Source organism: Amblyomma americanum, chromosome 7 (genome assembly GCF_052857255.1).
Source record: "Amblyomma americanum isolate KBUSLIRL-KWMA chromosome 7, ASM5285725v1, whole genome shotgun sequence".
Lineage (NCBI taxonomy): Eukaryota > Metazoa > Arthropoda > Arachnida > Ixodida > Ixodidae > Amblyomma > Amblyomma americanum.
Genome location: NC_135503.1, coordinates 121,803,620 through 121,823,875, shown reverse-complemented (window position 1 = coordinate 121,823,875; position 20,256 = coordinate 121,803,620).

Here is a 20,256-nt window from a genome sequence, read left to right as displayed (position 1 = left end):
ATTGTGTGTGGTTTAGCTCTGGTTAACCCAAGTCGAATTGCGAAGGCTTCGTTTCCTCGGCACGTCGTCTACGCAGCGTCTCATTCCGACGCTCTCGAGAATTCAAAGCGGTCTCTTCCGCAGTTGAAGAGTCACTAAGGGAGGTGTCATTTCTTCTAGCCGCATCTGCGTTACGACGCTTCTCGAGTCTTGCGGCGCGTTCTTCCGGCGTCTCTTGAGCGCGTTGTCTCTTGCTCGTTTCGTTCTGTCGTTGCGTCTCTTTCGCGCTCACCATAACGATTACAATATGCACGCCGTTTAGCTAAACGTTGTTCCCGCTCTTCATCCGTTTCTTCTGCACGCCGCCGCTTCTTAGCTGCAGCACATCGTTGCAGCTTCACCTTATACACGTCATCCGACATACCGTGGAGGATTCGCTGGGACGAGTGCGACGAGCCGGTTGGGGGCCGCTTTTCCACAGCTGGCATGACGTCACGTAGAGCGAGCGCCTCCCCCACGGCAGCGGCGCGTGGAGGATTCACTGGGACGATCACGACGAGCCGAGTTGGGGGGGGGGCGCTTTTCCACAGCTGGCATGACGTCACGTACAGCGAGCGCCCCTCGCGGCAGCGGCGTGCAGCTGCAGCATCGAGGATTCGCTGGGACGATCGCGACGAGCCGATTTGGGGCCCCGCTTTTCCACAGCTGGTATGACGTCACACATAGGTCACGCTAAAGGTCAGTGATGGATTCTCCGGGACGGCGGCCAAGAGCGGAAACCTCGAGCAGTGTTGCTTTCGCAATAAAAATAATACAGGCGATTAAATAGCAGCCTCTCCAACACTTCCCCCACGGCAGAATTTATAACAATGGGCCGATACGACGCGGGGACATCGGGCGGCGGACCGGGCTTCAAAAGGAAGATTTTCCCCTCCGCCATAGTCGGGGGAAATATAACCGAGGCGGAGCGCTGCATTAAAAATGAATAGTGAAAAATTTGAATGCGCCGCCCAAAGTGCGCGCAGCATACGGGGAATGATCCCGTCGAGGCCCGAGGCCGTTCCCAGCTTGGCTCGGGAGACAGCCAACTCGACCTCGCCAAACTGAAAGGGAACGTCCTCCGGACCGCCCAAGACAGGACGGGCCGCCGCTGCGCGCAGAGCCGCCACATGCGCAGGCGTATCGAACTCTGTCGTGTCACCGGGAACGAGTGTTTTGAGCAGGGTGCCGGCCGTCTCCAATACAGAATTGGTCAGACCTCCTTCCGGCGTCAATACCGGAGGGAGCAGAGGGGGTCCGCGCAAACGGCCGAACGCCCTCTTAAACGGTCTTCCGAATAGGTTTTGTAAAGCGGCCTCCCGGGCGAGCTCGCGCGCGGCCGCCTCCCTCGCAGCTGCGACGCGGTTTCTAAACCGGGCCAAGGCCGCGTTGAAGTCGGCCCTTAAATAAGCGCGAATCGAGTCGTCGTGCGCCCGCTGATACCGCCTGCGCAGCGCGCGCACGCGCTTGTGCTCGAGGGCCAGCCCGGCCGTCCACCAGGACGCCTTCCCTCCTCCCGAGGGGGGCTCCCCACCGGCGGACGAGTAGCGGCGGCGCTCGCGGTAGATAATTTCATGAAATTTTGTTATCGTCATTTCCAATGCGGTTCCCGATCGCAGGTCGCCGCCGACCGCTTCGGAAAAGAATCATCAATTACGCCTTGCGGCCATAACGCGGGCAAAACCGCGAGTGGTCAAAAATTTTATCCCGGGGCACGTCGGCTGCTCCGAAACGGACCTCTTTGTGGCGATGTTCCTGGAAAGTTTCCGCGTCTGCTACCGACCAGGCAAACCGCGCGAGCGCCATGTTGGAAGTGGCAAGCGTTACACCAATCCAACTGTCTGTGTATCGTGTGGAATAGGTGGGCGGAGACGCAGGGTCGTTCAGCACTACGAGGTCGGTGGCCGAGGCGAAGCGTAATAGTTGCCACCGCGGGCATCGCAAAGTTCTGGGCGTTAAACCTTATGCTTCGCATTGAAGTCCCCCGCCACCACCGCCGGAGTATCGGCTGCCAGCGGGAGGGCAGCCTGAAACCTCTCCGAGGACGGGAGCCATCGGAGAGTGCGGCGGCGAAAAGAGGCCGTGCAGGGCGTGCACCGAACGGCCACTACCCGCGAGGACGCGTAGGTGGGAAAAAGGTGTACGCGGGGTCGCCTAACTGGAATGGCACACCGCGGGCCGGTCGGGGCGGCAAACGCCGCCCATTCCTGGGGAGCAGACGGTATCGTATCGTCGCGGACGTAGGGGTCGGAGAGGAGGGCGAAGTCAAAATCTCCGTCCTCTATCCTGCCAACTAGAATTTTCGTCGCGCGCCTGCAGTGGTCCAAATTCGCTTGTATCAAAGAAGGGAAATAAACGCCATGAAAAAACGTAGGGAGATGAAAAGTGAAGACCATAAAAAAGAAAGCAGGACCACAAGAAGACTGCTGGCGCATGGGTAACAGGAGTCCCGAGCGCTTCCCCCCGCCCCCCCCCTCCACAAACGATAGGGAGGACGGCGACCGGGACGGGAACGAGGGAAAGGCGAGAACAGAGGCGAGGTACAGGGAACCGAGTGGGCGGTCATTCCGCGCCAGATATATGAAAAGAAATGCGTCGGCCAAGGCAAAGCGCGAAAGAGAAAATAAACAAAAAGGAAGAGGTACGAGAGATGCAAGCTCTCGAAAATAGAGCGTCGCAGTGAAGTTGCGTAATATAGGAATAAAGAAAAGTGCAATGCCTTCGCCAGAGGATAAACAAAAAAATAAGAAAAGAATACGTGAAACGGCGGCGCGAAACTCTGCGCAAGAAGCAAGAATGACGCGCGGCCGCCCACCCACTCGTCGCTGGTAGCCTCGTTTTAAGTTTGTCCATAATCGGTCCTGGCGTGCAACTTGGAGACCCTTGCTGCCTTATGGGGCAGGACGCCGCACCCGCGGGATGCGCGGACCCCTCGCGGCCCGCCCTTCGACACTCAGCGCACGCCAGCGCGAACGGCACCCGTCTCGGCCAGGTGGGCGCCGGCGCACTTCGTGCAGACCGCCTTGTCGGCATGATCGGCCTGACGGCATGCCCTCTGCGAGTGGCTGTAGGACGCACAGCAAGTGCACACCGGCACGTGGGTTTCCTCGGCCACGAAGGCCGAGGGCCAGCCGATGGCGACCCTCTCTCTCCCTAGAAACGAGAAGGCGTCCGGGGCGAGGGAGAGGACGTGCGTCCTGGCCCCGTCCCGCTGCGTGAAAGTGTAACGACGGGTGGTCGTTCGCGGGTCTGAGTCCAAACCGCGTTTTCTGGCATTTAACTGGCGCACCACCTCGTCGTTGGCGACGTCAGGATCGCCGCGATAGATCCTGACGCCGCTCCGCCACTCGAGCGATCATTACTGTACGCGTGGTCTCATTGGACCGCACCGCGGCACACATTTTCTACGCCCGCCCGATCCTTCGCGAGAACAGTGACGCCAGTAGGCGTCGGGCGCAAAACAGGGCCTATGCCCGCGTCCTCAGGCACTATGTTGCGTTTGAGTGTCGTGATTAAATTGCGCGGCGACACGTTTGACGCCGACGTTAGAAATGCAGCATGATCTTGTGCTACTTGCCGAGGTGTTGTGACGGCGTCGACACTCCATGGCGTGGGAGCTTGCGGCGCCGAGCCCTGGAGGACCTTCGCAAAGTTAGGAGGCCGGACGTCTGCAGGCGGCGCGGGTCGCGAAACGAGCGGGGCCGCCACCTCGAGTCGCGCCTCCGCGACGGAGACACGGGCTCTGGCGTCCGACTCCCGGCGCTCCGCCGACCACATGGTGCGAAGAACCTCCGCTCGACCCCTGGCATCGGACGCCAGTGCGCGATATGCTGCGCAACGCAGTACTAGCTCGCCAAACATGTGCGAGGTGTGCTTGCGAGCTTGAATAGATATCTTGTTCTTGTCGGTGTTCAGGAACGCAGTGAGGCGTTCCTGAAGCTCGGTGACGGTCGCAAAGTCCGGCATCGCCGTAAAAGCCAGGTCGAGCCTGGCACCGGCTTCCGGAGCGTCACCGGGAGGGATGGTCTGGTCAGGTACAGGCCCCTGCCTTGCGCCGTCTGGACGGGAGACCTGTCGCAGGTGGTCGTTGCCCGTGGGCAACGCGCAGTCAGGCGGGGCGTCGGATCCGAGCACAAGTCCGGGATGCGGCTGAGTCTCCCCCGCCAGGGAGCCCGCGTCGCTCGGAGGCGTAGCGGGAGGTCGCCTGGTAGGACGAGGCTCCGGGGTACCGGCCTCCGGGTCGTCCCCGGCCTCCAGAACGGCGAGTGGTCCGGGTCGGACCGGGCCTCCGGTGTGCCCGAGTCCGTGGTCGCGTCGGGGGGAAAGGCGGTGAAGCGCCACGACACGCTCATGGCTGCGGTGGCGACCGAGACCAGTCCCGACCACCAGCGCAACAGGGCGACGGAGGGCAGAGCCTCAGAGCGAGGCGCGAAGTCCGAGCTCCGAGTGAAAGGGGAAAAAATCACCGGCGTACCAAAAAATGGAAGCCGGTAAGAAACGGAGTCGGGCGCGGGAACAGGGCGGAATCTGTACCTTGAAATCCGACGCGGCAAAGCGGCGCCGCGGGGAAGGGCGGACACCATGACCGGCCGTCGGAGGCCCGCGACCGCAGAAGGCGACCGGAGGATCGCAAACCAGGACCGCGGGCCTGGCAGGACTCTGGCAGGTAGGGCCCCGAACAGGGACCGCGGCCGGAAAGCGCGCCTGGAAGGACCGCGGAGGGCCTCGATGCAGCAGCGCAGCACAGGAAGCCGGAAAAAATGACTTCATTGTCAGCCCCGGCCGCGGCGAAAGGCGACCGCGGCTAAGGGGGGGCCCGAAAAAACTTGTAAAAAACCGCAAAATGCGGTTGGAAAACCGCTAACGTCGTCGAAGACCTCCATAGAGAGGCCCGCAGGTGGTTGGGGAACCGCAGAAAGACCAGCCCATACAAAAACGTCCTATGGGCGTCTGTGCAAAAAGCTATGTCCGTCTATGTCCTTTTATGAACGTCTATAAGCACCCACAGAGGGGCTTATTGCCAGCTATTGAAAAATCTATGCCACTGAAGCTACAGCTTTGGAACCATACAACTGTCTTAAGCTCTATATAGAAAAATATATCACCCTGTATCTACACCTATAGATAGAAATAAGAAAGGTTTATAGCTATTTATGCCAAATGTCTATAGCCGGCCATAGGACATTTTGTATAGGAGGGCCCAAGGGCCCGGTAGCAGGAGCAGGCACTCGCACTGGGGGGTGCGCGAGCCAGAGCTGACAGGCACCAAGGCAGGAGCTGGGAAAGCAAGAGTCGGAAGCTCGACCTGGCGATAAATTTGCCGCAAGCGCGCCGGTGATAACGCCCCGCCAAGGCAAAGGAACACAGACACCAGCGCGGAGAGCTGCTCGGCCCGCTTCTTCGATCAGATGGTCGCCATAGGACAGGAAGGACGGGGCGCGGTCGAAGACAACACCCTAACGGAGGGCTTGAAAGACAAGCCATTGCCGTTGAATCGGATGCTGGGATGGCTGCGGCGCATTTCCCCATGAGGAGGGGAAAACAGTACACAGACCGTCCTCTCCGTACAGATGGTAACCCTCGCCTCCTTCGCCCACAACGCCACCCTGCCGAGCGCATCCTCCGCACACGTCTGCATATCCTTGCTGCCATCTGCAGGCACAAGAAAGACAACGTCATCCGCATGCGCCTGGATCGAGACGCCCTCCGGCATCGGCTACTCAAGCAAGCCACTCACCACGATGTTCCATAACAGCGATGACGACGGGGAATCCTGCGGACTGCCCAAGGTGGGACGCGCCACCGCATCTCCCGCTCTAGAGCGGTACACCGCCTCCCGGTCCTCCAAAAAGGACCTGAGCAGAACACAGAGATCCCGCGGGCATCCCCATCGACCGAGCATGGCCAGCACCAGAGGATGCCACACGCTGTCAAATGCCCCTTGATAATCAATGGGAATCATTAGTGAGTAGCGACGGGCCTCCCGAATCTCCCGCAGTTTAGAAACGAGGGCAGAAAGCGTCTGAATAGCGCCACGCCCCCGAGTAAAACCAAATTGGGCAGTGTGATGAAAACCACCAGCCGCCATGAAATGATATAGGCGGCCATAGAGGAGGCGCTCCAGAACCTTCCCGAGCGCAGAGTTGATCACAATGGGCCGGTAGGAAGTGGTCAGTTCCGGACTCCTACTGAGGTTTGGCAGAAAAACCATGCGGCCGCCACGCCATGGGAAAATGCCCCACCCGCAGCGCCGCGTTAAAGACGAGCTGGATGAATCGCGGGTGGTCCTCGCACAAAGCACGCACCACCCGAGGCGTGAGACCGTCCAGTCCCGCCGCCGTCCCGACACGCACACGTGAGACCGCCAACGCAATTTCGTCGCGCGCGAATGGCCGATCGTCTGGCCCACCGAGATCCAAAGTGGCCGCCTCCTCCCGCAGTGCAATTTGGGAGGGCGTGTCCTCCTCCCTCCTATCGCACGCCACCTGAGTATTATGGCGGAGCTCCGCTGTCTCCAATACTGAAGTCAAAGAGTCGGAGTTTATTTAGACAACGTGTGGTACGGTTGCCTAGGGCGCAGACCAAAAGGCATATGGATGCCTGACATAGTCTGCGCCCTTGTTGCTCCCATTCGAGAGCACAAGACATTCAGCGCATAAAATAAACACTAAACGATGAAATACAGAATGGTTGGTTAACATTGAAACTGGAGTTATTTCATATTGAACATTTATGTGCAATTGGGAAAATACTGTGAGAAACAACAGAATAAAGACGAAAATATGATGATGGATGGATTTTTATGGCGCAAGGGCATCTATGGCCAAAGAGCGCCATGGCACAAGGTATTTTCAAATTCTCAAGGTTGGGTCGAAGACCCATTTTCCAAGCATTTCACCCTAAATAAGCCGAGCACCAGACCAGTCAAAAGCTTGTACCCGTTTTATCACCGGTGGGTACCCGGCGGCACTGGGGATCGAACCCCGCACCTCCCGCGTGCGAGGCGGATGCTCAACCACTTGGCCACCGCTGCGGTAAAGACGAAAGTAGTGGTTATGCCTGGAGTGACAGCAGATACATAGTGATGCTATTTTCGAAAGATTTTGATGACTTACTTTCCTGAATAATGTTTACAGCAGGATGGTGATAATTTAAAAAACTGGAAATTCGGTAGCTAAGTTTCTGGGTGCCGTAGTTTGTACTTATTTTTTACTTATTATAACATATGTGCCGGGTGTTGTAGGTGTGTGCTTTTGTTAGCTATTGATGACAAAAAGTGGTTGGATCGGAATGCATTTGTACGTAAGTAGCTAACGCTATCTTTTTGTTTATAACATTCCACAGTGTAAGCAGTCGGTGTTTCCTAAACAATGAGGCCGTGTGGCTAAGGTATGGTGCAGTATCTATTAGTCGCAAAAATTTCTTTTGTAATAAATATGTTTTCTATGCTTGTTTTAGGTACTGTGCCCCAGACAAGACAATAGTGGAAACGCGAATGTACCAGTCTGTAGTATAGTTGTTTCTTTAGACATATAATAATAATAATAATAATAATAATAATAATAATAATAATAATAATAATAATTGGTTTTTGGGGGGAAAGGAAATGGCGCAGTATCTGTCTCATATATCGTTGGGCACCTGATCAGGCGCCGTAAGGGAAGGGATAAAGGAGGGAGTGAAAGAAGGAAGAAAGAGGTGCCGTAGTGGAGGGCTCCGGAATAATTTCGACCACCTGGGGATCTTTAACGTGCACTGACATCGCACAGCACACAGGCGCCTTAGCGTTTTTCCTCCATAAAAACGCAGCCGCCACGGTCGGGTTCGAACCCGGGAACTCCAGATCAGTAGTCGAGCGCCCTAACCACTGAGCTACCGCGGCGGGGCTTAGACATATAGGCAAATGTCCTTTATTTTATACATGATACCAATGGACCTAGAGATACCGATGCGGACTTTTTCAATGTGAGGTGTCCAGTCTAGGTGTTCGTGAAATATGACACCAATAAATGTATGTGATGTTACACGTTCGATAGATTCATCGCGAAATTGAATAAGTATTTCTTGTTTTATGCAGTTGTTACGAGCGCGGGATATAATGTACTTAGTTTTTTTCGTGTTTAACTCTAGTTCATTACCGTGGAGCCACGTCGACAAATTTTCCAGCCATATATTGGTTTCTGCTTGGAGGACTTCTAGGTCTTGTCTGCAGTTGAATAGATTGGTATCATCAGCGTACAGTATGATTTCTGGTGTAGACGGCACGTTAATGATATCATTTATATAAAGCAGAATTAACAGCGGCCCAAGGATTGATCCTTGCGGAACTCCGTGCTGTATCTGACCTAAGCTGGACTTTGCATTCGTAATATTTGTGTACTGGTGACGATTTAAGATGTAATTCTTTATTAATGTGAGTGCCGTTCCTCTAATGCCATATTTATATAACTTGTACAGTAAAACGGTGCTTAATGGAGTCGAATGCCTTTTTCTAGAAAAAGACCTATTGTATATATTTTTTGCTCAAAATTGTTTGTTACCTTGTCCTTAATTTTTATTAGCGCCATTTCAGATTTCTCTTTTCGGAATCCAGATTGCTGCTCGGAGATGATATCGTTTCGCTTGCAGAAGTTCATTAGCCCGATGTTTATAACTTTTTCAACTGCTTTCGAGAGGATTAGTAGGACGTAAATTGGCCTATAATTATTTATATCATTTCTATCACCTTCCTTGTCTATGACGGAGACTTTAGCAATTTTTAATTTATCTGGAAATATTCCGGTACTCAAAATCAGGTTGCATATATACGTAAGTGGCTGACTAATTATGTGACTGATAGGTTTTATAGGTTGAACGGTAATGTCATCAGCACAACATGCACTGCTATTTTTTAAGTTTTTGATTACTATGCATATTTCTAATTCTGCAGTTCGAAACATGAACATTGAGCTTTGAATGTAGGACGTGATATACGTTGTACAATCACAGTTACTTGCCTGAGATTTACTTGAAGCCCCTGATATGAGAAAGTGGTCATCAAGTTTTCTAGCAAGCGACGCCCCTGTGTAAGGCACACCATTTATAACGAGTTCAGAGATGCCGTATCTTTTGTTGTTGTACATTAGCTTGTTTACTGTATTCATACTTGTTTTGGGTTGTTGCAGATATCAGTAACTTGTGTTCGTAATAACAAGCCCTGTCTTTTTTAATATCAGAGCTTAACTTATTATTAATTCGTTTATATTCAGTCAAACAGTCCATATTTTTCGTTCCGATAAAAGAGGCAGTCTGTCACGCTCTCTAATTCTTTACAGAAGGGCGGCATTTATCCATGACTTTCTGGCTTTTTACACTTTTTGAATACTGTAGGGAAGGCTTGATTGTAGAGCTCGGTAACTGTTTTAATAAAGACGTCATATGCTGCGACGGGGTCAGACAGTTGAAGAACATCTGCCCAGCTTGTTTCTGCTACCAAGTTTCTAAATACTGTGGTCTTAGCATCATTAATGTATCTGTATGTAATGGGTGCACATGTTTTGGAATCACTCTGTAGTGTACAGTAGGGTTTAAAGAGCATTAAAATAGGTAAATGGTCACTAATATCAGCTATTAGTACACCTGCTTGCACACCATCTTTTTTGTAGCTTGCAAAACACACATCTAGTAAAGTATGGAACATGTCTGTCACTCTAGTTGGCATATGTATTACATTTTCACTACCAAACGAGACAAAAATATCAAGCATTCTTTGCTGATTAGAATCAAGCAATAAAAGATCGATATTGAAATCACCACAGATAATTACAGGCAACTTGAACAGCATGCACTGCTCTAACATATTTTCAAGAAATGCTAAAAAAATAGCCTGTGATCCAGAAGGCGGCCTGTATACAACGGCAAATATGGTACCGACACACTTTAACATCAGACACTCAAGGTGTGGATTTATTACACAAAAATCTTGTATGGTAACATGATTTAAGTAGTTCATTATATAAATTACCACACGTCCCCCTCTCTTATCACTCCGTGAAATTGATACGCATTTGTATCCTGGAAACTCTATAGCATCATAATCGTTGGTGAACCAAGTTTCAGTAAAAGCTAAAAATTCAAATTTATGGCCTAATGCATTCAGAAAGATTTTCACAGAATCCTGTTATTCCGAAGGCTTTGAGCATTGAGATGGAATAAAAAAAAATGTTTTTCTCGTAGGTGCTTTGAATGTTTGAATCACATCATGGTAAGAATATGTGAACGGGACTGTCATTCAGTGCTATCAGTTACCGCCCGTTACTCAACTTACCTTATCCAGATCGTTTGTCGTCCTGACAACTCGGCTGCAGGGGCCGCGACAAACATTTTTCCATTCTTTAGCCAGGCAAACTGATACTTTTTCTTTTGCCGGTTTATTCATTTTCCAAAAGAGCGCCTTGTTCTGTGCAGTCACGTTTTCATTGAACAATATTTTAGGTCTCGTTTCCTTTAGCTGTCCTTTATTGCAAGCCATGCGTACAAGAACAGGTGCAACCTTCTTAACACTCTCCCCGACTTCATTGTCATTGATAGATTGTGAGGGCAGTCGATGAACAGCCTCAACATCTGCCTCGGACAGGAGCGGAAGCTCGATATCAGTGACAAAGACATTTAACTTTTCCAGTAGGTTTTCATTAGCATGGGGGGGGGGGGGCAGCCCAAGTATTTCTAAATTTTGACGTCTGCCGTACTGCTCTAGTTCTTTAACTTGTTGCCTTAATACCTGGTTTTCTTGTTCTGTTACCTGAGCCTCGAGCTTTCCGAGGGCAGATATGTCTGCATCCTGCTGTTTCATTTTTGACAAAACTTAGTCATATTTTGCGGAAATTTCCTGCATAAACTGCTAAATAGCATCCACAGTGGCCTTTATCTCTCCTAGTGTGTCGATTTTTGATTTAACCTTAAGTACTTCTGTGAGAACGAGACGGATATCCGCAATTTCACTTGCAAGATTTGCTTCCGGTTCCTCGCTTGTTTTCTTACCACTCTGGTTGCTTCGGGCCTTAGCTGTTTTACATGCTGGGCATTTCCATGCTTTTTTGCACTTTCTGCCTTTTTTGTATGTGGCTTCATTTAGCCCCGAACATGTGCCAATATGATACATATACTGACATTCCGAGCACGTTAGAAACACTTCATCCTCAGAAAGCTCTTCGTTGCATGCAAGACACGTGTGTCATTTTTTCTATTGTCACGACAGAGCGAGCAGTCAGCAGCAGCGGCTACCAGAAAGAATGAAAATGGCAAAAGATGCAAGAAAAAAGAAAAAAACTACATGCAATTTAAGGTGAAGGTTTTAGGGTCCGGATAACAGCTCCGGCGGGGCCGCTGCTGCTGAATGCTTGTGAAGCGGCCTCGAATCATACTGAAATTCAAGATCAAGCAAGCATTTGCCCTTTTGCTCTACGCGAGGTTTCTGTCCTCGCTGAGCTCGCCTTAGGACACCTGCGTTACCGTTTGACAGATGTACCGCCCCTTATACTGATTCCCCAGTGAAACCCTCGGCGGACGAAAAACAAAGTAAAAAATAAAGGTGAGGGAAATTTGCCTGGACCAGCTGGGCTCTAAGCAGGCTTAAACCAATTGGTAAAAATAAACGAACAGGGCCCTCGAGAAAAGGGGCCAAAGCGCGGAATTAATTTCTTGTATGAAAAGCCAATCGAAAAAGTAAGGCGGGCACGTGGCGCAAAACGATGTCCTGAAAGGCGTCGGGTACAGCGAGCACAGATTGTAACCCTGCGCGTGAGCTGCTTTAATAATTCACAAAAAGAATCAAAACAAGTGCCCGAAATAAGAAAATAAAGAACAACAAATAAAAGAGAAAAACAGAGAAAAAGAGGCGGAAATCAAAAGAACCACAACCACCTGAGCGAGAAAACAAACCCACCCCGCCCGCAAGTTGGAATTACTGACAAGCAACCACATTTTATTGACACAGAAGCCCCCGGAAAAAAAATCTCCAGACTTAAGGAAAAAAAATCCGGGGACCAAAAGAATAATGCAAAAGACCACAGCATGGTAGCCAGAAGTCCTTCACGTCTTCACAAGTTAAAGATGTGAAGGTTAGAGGTGTGAAAGTTCAAGAACCTTCACAGAGCACCAGATCCACAATCGAGAGACCTGTCAAGATAAAAAATCACAGCAAAAAGTACCAACACCGCAGGGAAAAAAACCAAACCCAACCCAAAGAACTGTACAAAAGATTTTTACAAACCCCCATAAGAAATTGTCCAAAATAAAATAAAAAAACATAAAACCTAAGAAAAATTAATCCCCGAAAACACACAAACAAAAACACGCAAAACAAGATTAAACCACACTCCCATCACACGCGCATACATACAAATAAATAAATAAATAAGACAAGCCACGGGATGCACTAGGTCAGGGGGCGGGCACAACGCACCCGCCTCGACCGGCCCACAAAGGCCCCGCGACCAAAGACACATTCCAGCAGCACAAAAAAAATCCCACTCGCCTCTCCTGTATTCTGGCAACGCTGCCGACACTACAGCAACGACGCGCGCCAAAAGCGCGCGGCACCGCGCACTGTTTCGCCAACACCGCTACAAAAATGCATTGTCCTGACCGCCACCACATCGCGGCAAACGGGCCACGATCTTCCGCGTCAGGGAACAGGATGACAAGTAGTGCCTTACGTCGCCCACGGTGTCCCCGCACGGACACGTCGCAGACGATGCTAGACCAAACCTACAAAACTAGGCCGGAAGCCGACCGTGGCCCGTTAGCAGGGTGGTCAAAGCACGGGGCGGCGGGAAGGCCTCCAGAATGTTCCGCACGTCCGGCACCCAGTCGGCTATTCCCGTGCCGTCGGCATGCTCCCTCCACCATTCGGCCCACCGGGAGCGCACCACCGCCCCGAACGCGGAGCGCACCGACGCCCTGGCACGCTTCACACGCCGAATCCGCGGGGAGCGCGACGCACGAGACGCGAAAACGTCTGCCAACTCGTTTTCGAGCACACCCCGGTGACCCGGGACGTGAAACAGGCGAATGGTCCGCTGCGCCGCCACCTCGCGCAACGCCTCCTTCAGAGACGCGATCCGCCCGTCGACAGTCGACAGGGAGGCGAGAGCGGACAGCAGGGGCAAAGATTCTGTGTAAAAACACACAGACCCCTCCTCCAACAACCTCGTCGCCCAATCGACCGCCTCCGCAAAGGCCACCACCTCTGCCGCATAAGAGTCCGTGGCATCCTTCACGCGGAAACGACCAACCTCCCTCAACCGGCTGGTGGGGCCGAATACAACGAACGCCGCCCCGGCCGCGAACGACAAGAATGAACCATCGGTGTAGACGTGAAACGCGGGCGACGACGCCCACGCCACCGCATCGTCCACGCCCAACCGAACTGCCCAGACCGCACCGCCGCAGCCGGGTGCACCAGCGACTCGTCGTACGGAGACGCCACCTCGGAAGCGCTCAACGCCGGCGCACCGAAGGTGACGTCTCTGGCCCGATCGAACAAATCAAACTCCGCGCAAATTAGGTCCAGTTCCATGGCCAGGGGCGGCGCATGCAAGAGAACGTGCAACGCCCTCGTGCTCGCGGTACAGTACGCTCCCGCGAAGGCCAGAAGCGGCGACCGCTGCACCGAGAGCACGCGCACCCGAAGCCCGAATGCGGCCTGGGCGACCACCACACTGGCGCCCCGTAAGCGAGACGGCCCGCTCCTTCAGACGGTCGCCATGGGACAGGAAGGAGAGGGTGCGGTCGAAGACAACACCCTAACGGAGGACTTGAAAGTCAAACCTCTACCGTCGAGTGGGATGCTGGGATGGCTGTGGCGCATCCCCCCACGAGGAGGGGAAAACAGCACGCAAACCGTCTTCTCCCGACAGATGGTTACCCTCGCCTCCTTCGCCCACGACGTCACCCTGCCGAGCGCATCCTCCGCACCCGTCTGCATGTCGTTGCTGCCGTCCGCAGGCACAAGGATGACGACGTCATCTGCATACGCCTGGACGGAGACGCCCTCCGGCATCGGCAACGCGAGCAAGCCACTCACGACAATGTTCCACAACAGCGGCGACAACGGGGAACCCTGCGGACTGCACTAGGTGGGACGCGCCACCGCGTCTCCCGCCCTAGAGCGGTACACCACCTCCCGGTCCTGCAAAAAGGACCTGAGCAGAGCGCAGAGATTCCGCGGGCATCCCCATCGGCCGAGCGTGGCCAAAACCAGAGGATGCCAGAGGAGGTCAGGGCCAGGCCCGGCGCCATCAGGGCCCGAGACCCCAGCAGAGGACCGGGTGTCCCGGTCACATGAGGAAGGCGAGGCAGCCTCCCCGGCCAGGGAGGCCTCCTCGCTTGAAGTCGCAGTAACGGCGCGGCCGGCGGGCTGGGGCTCCGGGACAGAGGCCCAGAGGTCGTCCCCGGCCTCCGAGAACGGTGATCGGACCGGGTCTCAGGGGCACCCGAGCCCGCGGTCGCGCCCGGTGACAAGCAAACGAAGCGCCACCACCGGACGGTTCGCCCCAGTGGGCGACGCAGACGAGGTAGCGCCCGTTGTGCTCATGACCGCAGCGATTGTAGATACAGCGGCCGACCACCACCGCGACACATCGACGGTGGGTTCAGGCCTCTCAAGGGCCAAGCCTCAGTGCGAGGCGCGAAGTCCGTGTGCCGAAAGTAAAAAGGTGAAAAATCACCCCAAAAGTCCAGGGTGACGAGTCCGCGGCGCCAAAAAGGCGGGCACAGCGGCCGCTGGTCACCGGAGGCCCTCGAACAGGCAGAGTCCAGCGGGCAGCCGCAAAAGAGCCCCCGACCGCAAAGGCGACCGGAGGACCGCGGACCAGGACCGCGCAGCACGCCGAAGCACCGCAGGCAGGACCACGAACAGGGACCGCGGGCAAAAAGCGTGCCTCAGAAGACCCCAGAGGGCCCCAAGGCAGCGGCGCAGCTCAGGCACCCGAGAGGAGAAAGTTCGTCCTCTCCGGCCGCGGTGTAAAAGCGCCGCGCCCAAGCAAAGGGCCGCAAAATGCGGCAAAAAACCCCCGAAAAATGCGGTGAAAAACCGTCGGCGGCTTCCGCAAAGAGGCACGCAGATGGTGACAGGTCCGCAGGAAACGACCGGGCCCAAGGGCCCAGGCACCGGCAGCAGGCAGGCAGGAGCTGCAGCCCGCACCGGGGGTTGCTGAGCTCCTCGCTGAGGTCCTCGCTGAGCTCGCCTTAGGACACCTGCGTTACCGTTTGACAGATGTACCGCCCCAATCGAAGTCTCATTCCCGGTTAAATGGAGGAAAGCAACGTGAAAAGTAAAGTGGGAATGAGAAGTAGCCTGTACCTGCAAAAAGCATCACCAGGCTTAAACCTATCAAATAAAAATGAACAGGGCCCAAGCGGCCAAAAATTTAATTTGGTGGAAAATGCCAATTATAAAAATAAAATGGTGGGCACGGTAACTGAAATGGTGTCCTAAGGGCGCAACGAGCACAGAGGGATGAAAAATCCCCGCGCGGGCTGGTTTATTGATGAAAAATTATTTTTTATTCAGAATAAGGGTGCCCAAAAGGAAAAGAAAAGACAAATAGACACAGAAAACAAAAGGAAAGAAAAAGATGAGAGTGAAGAGGTGAATTGCAAGGTAGTAAAGAGACGGGCAGGAGATGAACAGAAGAGATCTGCAAAAGATAAAAGACACAGAAGGAGAAAAGAGGAGTGGTGCAGGAAAATTCCTGCCGGAAAAGAAAAATGAAAAAAAATTCTAAATCAAACACACTCTTAACAAAAACATTAAAAACCAACACACACAATCACACACACACACAAACAAAACCGCGGCATGTGGTTCCCAGAGGAGCGGACGACAATGAATCGCCCACCTCGAATGGCCAGAAAGGCTCCTCCGAAAAAGCACAATGCCATGGGAAAGAAAACCGACACATCGGGGAAGAAATCGGAAACTTTTCTCTAGAGGACGGCCCGAAAAAGAAGGCCAAATAGGAGAGGGCGGCTCAAGGGCGCGCCCTCAACAGAAATAATTATTGGCCTGAGTTATGAGGGCCATGACACCTAATACAGACACACATTATACAGAGGCCAAACAAAACCCCAAAGAGGAGAGGGCACCTCAAGGACACGCCCTCAACACTAAGAAGGTTTAGCGGGAGTTTTGAATGCCTAGACCACGGACAGGCCCGAACGGCCGTCCGGCCGCAGGGCTAACCGAAAAAAAGGTGAGGGAACGCTAACATCTCCCGCGAACATATGAAGGAGAGCAGTGACTGTGGATACAATTTGACACAGGATGGCAGACGCGCGGCGATCGTCAAGCCATCGACGAAAAAGCGCAGCAGAAGGCGGTTCCCCGTGACCGGGCAACCTGGCCACCGCATCGCGCGTGAATGGACACTCATTCAAATAATGTGTAACACTACCATCAGGGGTTCCACACGGACACTTCTGGGAAGGCGCAATCATGAACCTGTACAAATATGCGGGAAAATGACCATGCCCGGTCACAAGAGAGACGAGAGGGCGCGACGGCGGAAACGACAGAGGGATGGAGAAAACGTCGGGCACCCAGGAAAAAATCCGCGTGCACTCGTTAAATACGCGCCACCATACGACCCACCTGGCACGAACGAACAGCGTGAAAAGCCACTCGGACAGAGGCCCTGGAGCGCAGCACGCGCCTTACCCGCAGCGACAAGCCTGCGTGCGAGGCCACGTCAAATTCCCAACTCACCGCCCCAGTCACTCACCGCCTGACACTGTCCTCGGAACAGATCGTGCAGGCCTTCCGCAAAGCCCGAAGGTTCACGGAGGCCCTCGCACTTGGTATAGAAGCGTGGACAACACAAAGGTCCGCTTTCCGCTCTAGCGATTAAGCAAAGAAAGGATGAGAGTAGTGGTATTTCACTGACGGCCACGAGGACCCCGCCGAAGCGAGGCCGTATCCCGCGACCTCCCACTTATGATGCACCTCTCATGTCTCTTCACAGAGTCAGTCAAGCTCAACAGGGTCTTTTCCCGTTGATTTTGCCAAGCCCGTTTCCTTGGTTGTGGTTTCGCTAGAGAGTAGGGGCGGAGTAGATTGAGGCCCTTGATTGGGACTCTCCCGCACCACTAATGTATCTCGTGTCATGAAAATACCAATATAAATTGTATAAAAAAGGTCTAGTACCAAAGAATTTTTAAAAATAAAATGAAAGAGGACAGGGTGGAGGGGAAGAGGATAGGGATAAAAGAGGAAAAAAGGAAGAAGTGCGTTCTATCGTCAGCGTCCCCAGCCAATGGAGCGATGCCGGCCGGACTAGCGGCGTTTATTGATCCCTTTTTTTAATATCACAATACAATGTTGCACTGCACTTGTTTCAACTAGTCTTGACCGGCTTGTCTTGTCTTCGAGTTGCTTTCTTGTGTCTTCCTATTCTTCACTGCACTTCTCACACCATGATTTACTCCTCGTAACACCTCAATGTGTTACTTCGCATTACACTTATCACCATAGCACTTGGCACACTACACACAACACTCTAGTTGCTTTGGCGCTCCATGCCTTCTTCTGACACCTACACGCCTCACATTCTTGTTCGTGGCAGCACACGCATCCTTTCTTCACCACTTGTTATTCATATCTTTGCATACCGGTCGCTTTGTTGCCGCAACACTCACTTAGACTCCACTTTGCTTCTCCTTGCACCTTTTCACTACATTGCATCACACCCAACAACACTCGGTATACCTCAACACTGTCCTTTTCTTGTCACTTGACGTCTTCCTCCTTCCGGTGCTTCTTGTTGTGCACTCATTCTTGTCGCCACTTTTCCTCTTCCTCTTGTACAAATCACTACAGTACACATCACACCACACACAAACACCCCGGTTTCCTTTACCGCTATTAGATTGCTGTGTCCCGACATGTCTCACTTTCACTTTGAAGCCTATTGCCGCACACTCCATTGTCACCACCTCCTGTTCATGACGCACGTTTCACAACATCATACACCACCGACCACTCCAGATGCTTCACTGCTGTGATCACACACACACCAACTCTCGGTTTACTTCAACGCTGTTCTTTTCCTCTCGCTTAACATGTCCTGTCCCTCACTTCGGTGCAGTGCCTATTGCTGTGTACTCATGCCTTGCCACTGCTTTCATCTTGTACAGTTAACTAAAACACACATCACCACATACAACCACTCCGGTTTTCTTTACCGCTGTTAGTTTGCTGTGGCCCGACTTGTCCCTCACTTCGAAGCCTGTTGCCCCACACTCCTTTGACGCCACATCCTAATCACGTTGCACTTACGCCAGCATGCACCACCGACGCCTCCAGCGTCTTCACCGCTGTGTTTACTGATGTCATTTAATTCACACACCACATTGCCATTTATTGATCGTACGCATCACTATTTCAACACTTCCTTATTAGTGTCGACTTTATACATTTTCAATACATTGTTCGATACACTACACTTGGTGTACCTTACTGGTTCCTCAAAATGTTGGTCACTGAATGTTAGTGCATTTATTGCCTTTATACTCTGATGCGCGCCTCCCCGCCCGTGTGTGCGCAGTTGGGGCGGGCAGCTAGTGTCCACCAGGCTGGTCTTGGGGGGCCCCCACACCCATCACACGGTGAAGAGGCATGCCATCCTGTTATAACGTTGTTTTTGTCTGTGATAATTTTTTTATTATGGTAATTCATACGACTTTTCTAATATTATTTGTACCATATTGTTATGTATGTTATAATTATCTAATTGCTTGATTATCTCTGGTTTCCTAATTTCTAAATTGGGCCCCAATCTTTTGATTAGGTGTTCTCTTTCCTTCCTTGTCACTGGGCATTTTTCCAGATAATGATCAAAATTTATGGCGTTTTCTCCGCACATACATTTCAATGAATTTGAGATATTGAATCTATAGAAATAAAATGGGAATCTCCCATGAGAAGAGATTGCCTGCGATGTGTAATGATTGGTTGGGAAGTGTTCGGGGAAATTTTTAACGCTTCCAATCCACTCGAATGTACTGCTGTTTTTTCCTTCCTGATTCCACATTTCATTCCACTTATCATACATCGCCTTCGTCAACTGCTTCTTGATATATATTGTTTTGATATTGGAATTTTTATCTGTTCTCCTTTCATCGCAGCATCCTTAGCCAAAGCGTCTGCTGATTCATTTCCTCTATGTCCACTGTGCCCTTTGATATACGTTAAAGTAATGTTCTGGTTTTGCAATTTACTGAGCTCTAGTTTAGTATCCTGAATTGCTGGGTTTCTACTGTTTGGGTTTTTAATTGCCTTTTCAGTGTTGAGACTATCAGTGAGAATTTGAATTCTGCTTATCTCATCTTTTTTCACATATTCTATAGCCTTCTTTATTGCCACGACTTCCGCATCAAAATTGTTTGCATACTGAAGGAGCTTAAATTGCTTTGCTTCAACCTGTGCCCCTGTCGCATCAAACACCACAAAGGCTGCACCTATTTTGTCTTCTACTTGTGACCCGTCTGTATATATTTTATGATCTGCTTCTGAATTAATATCTTCTGTATAATCATAGGCTAGTTTCTCTGCCGGATGATACGCCCCTAGATCGAACTTATTTGCTATATCTTTACCTGCGTATATCTGATCGTTAAACTGATATGTTTTGGTTCCTTGCATTATTTCGTATATGTCCCTTTCAAGTTGGATTTTTAATTGTACTGGAGGTATGTTCGCTATTGCATTAAGTGTTACGTTCGCCGTTGTTCTGTACCCTTAGTTATAAGAATTAGAGGAATTCGTTGGATTGACTTCAGCTTCCGATTTATCACCACCTTATTACTATACCTTACCGGGGCTCCATACACTATCATTCTTTCTATCCCTAAAGTATATAACTTCTTTAAGTGCTCTCCTTTCATTCCTTTGTTTGCTTTTGACAATTTGCCTAAATTAGCCGTTAAAAGCTGAACTTTCTCTTTCACATATTTGAAATGTAAGAATGACAATAATAATAATTGGTTTTGGGGGAAAGGAAATGGCGCAGTATCTGTCTCGTATATCGTTGGACACCTGAACCACGCCGTAAGGGAATGGATAAAGGAGGGAGTGAAAGAAGAAAGGAAGAAGAGGCGCCGTAGTGGAGGGCTCCGGAATAATTTCGACCGCACACACGGGCGCCTTAGTGTTTTTTTCTCCATAAAAACGCAGCCGCCGTGGTCGGGTTCGAACCTGGG